A 2687-nucleotide genomic window follows, 5' to 3' on the forward strand; every position below is an offset into this window, starting at 1 on the left:
ATATATATATACATGCATATATATATATATATATATATATATATATATATATATCTTATCTATAAAAGGCAGATTTTCTGTGTGTGTGTGTGTGTATGTTTAAAATTCATACATTTACACAATTCCAAATTTCTTGGATTAAAGAATCGAAATTAATATTCTAAATACAATAAGTTAGGTTACAGCATCATTTTTTTCAGTCAAAATAACTCCTAATTACGAATAAAATCCATAAAATTACATAATCTATTTTTTATTCTATTTTTTTTGGAGCAACGTGAAATGAAGTGTTTTGCTCAGGAACACAATGCGTCGCCCAGTCCAGGAATCGAAACCACAATCTTACAATCATGATGCTGACACCCTAACTACTAAGTCATGCGCCTCCTTGTATTGTAGTCTATGATTGGATTGTTACTATGTTGCTCTTCAAAAAATAAGAAATTATAATTATTTATTTTAAAATTCTTTTTTCATCTGTCATATGATCATCAAAATCATGGGAAGCATTCTTAGAAATTTTTTTCTGTATTTAAGTCTTAAGATTGCATACCTTGGTATAATTAAGATAAAAATGAGTATTTGAATAATTTTCTATCAGCTTTTCAATGTGTTTAGATAAATATATTTACTTACTAAATACTTATAAGTGACAGAGGCAGTATTAATACCAAGAGGTAATAGTTATCTCCACTTAAACATGGATATTCTGGTAGAACAAACTACACTGTGGTAGTAACCATGAGAGAAACTCTTGTATTGGCTTTTGGTCAAAATGCACTCTTGTGGTTGAACATCCAACACTGACAAGACCAAGGAAGGCTGAAATCACATGATCCGGTGTCTTGGTGCTGGAGGCTGTGGGAATTTATCTCCCTGCTAGTGATATAAACAAGAATGTATTTTGCACCAAAAGTCCAAATGAATTTCTCTTATGGTAACTGCAGTATAGTTTGCTCTAACAGAATATCCACATTTAAGTGGACATAAATATTACCATATGGTATTAATACTGCCTCTATTGCTAATATATATTTTTTAACAAGCTCATTGGCTAATTGTAACACCAATGCCTTTTCTGACACTGTTATTCTTTATATTGCTGGCAGGGAGATGAATTGCTGCTATCTCTAGCAGTCGAGCATCCATCATTGAGAAGGCTAAGGAAGGTGGAAATCACATGATCTGGTTATCTCTGTGCTGGAGGTGTGGAGATTTACCTCCCTGCTAGCAATATAAATAAGAGTGCATTTTGCACCAAAAACCAATATGGGAATTTCTCTCATGGTAACTATTGTAGTAAAGTTTGTTCTAACAGAACATTCACATTTAAGTGGAGATAAATATTATATTTATTTATATCTTATGTTGCTTTTGTATTTAGTTTGCAAGATTTTTAATGTAAACTCATATGTTGAAATAGATTTTTTTATATCTCAGGAAGGTTGTTATTAACCAACTAATAATAATAGTTATTAACCAACTAATAATAATAGTTATTCAACTATAGGCACAAGGATGGAAATTTTGGGAAAGTAGGCTAGTTGATTACATTGCAAAAAAGCCCAAAAAACAAAGCAAAATCCAATGCTCAACTGGTACTTATTTTATCATCCCACAAAAGGAATTTGAACTCAGAACATAAAACCAGAAGAAATGCTGCTAAGCATTTTATCTAGCCTGGTAATGATTCTGCCAGCTCACCAACTTCAAAGAAGTGAAATCTAACCAATGTGGGTGTTTATTAATGTCATAGGGTCCCTCTCAAGATACAACATTTACATCTTACACATACTTTTATACCCTTTAAGACAATGCCCCAGTATGGCCACAGTGCAATAATGTGAAAGCAGTAAAAGAATAAAAGAACATACATTAAATGGGTGAAGGCACATTTGATGCTTATACCCTTAAAAATGCAAAGTAGTATTAGATATGCAGTAAAAAAATACTAATTTCTTACATAGGCACAAGGACGGGAATGTTTTTGGAGGTGGGAGAGAACATTCGATTATATTGACTCCAGTATTTGACAAGTACTTATTTTACCAACCCCGGGTGAATGAAAAGCAAAGCTGACCTCAGCAAGATTTGAACTCAGAACCTAAAGAGCAAGACCAAATACAAACCCACAAGGCATTTTTGTCCAATGATCTAATGATTCTACTAATCTAACATTATTGACCAATATTCCTCTTACATTTGTATCGAAAAATATGGGAAGAAAAACAACAGTATGTTTCACTTTTATTGCAACTCTTCAGCGGGAGTGTTTGAATTTACTGAAGAATGACTGATCAAATTATAAAGATGTAGGCTCTTTCTGCTTGATATGTTAGACTTCTCTTCACCACAACAACATAATTTAATCTACATTGCAAATGTTCTGTATTTACTATTTGCTATCAGAGACTATCCTTAATTTTCTGGGTTTCTACATTTTCAGTCTACATAAATGTGTGCTGTTGGTATAAATTAAGTGAATTAATGGAAAAATAGAAAATAGAGAATTATTTTGAAATATCAGCCAAATATTAATTAATAGCTAAGTGATTAAGGTTATATTTAGTGTTTATTGCATAGATTTTTTTTTTAATGACTAAGTAGGATTAGATGACATATATATGTATATATACATATCTATCTATCTATTTATCTATCTATCTATCTATATACATGTGTATGTA

This window comes from Octopus bimaculoides, chromosome 1, assembly GCF_001194135.2.
Source record: "Octopus bimaculoides isolate UCB-OBI-ISO-001 chromosome 1, ASM119413v2, whole genome shotgun sequence".
In the NCBI taxonomy this organism is placed as follows: domain Eukaryota; kingdom Metazoa; phylum Mollusca; class Cephalopoda; order Octopoda; family Octopodidae; genus Octopus; species Octopus bimaculoides.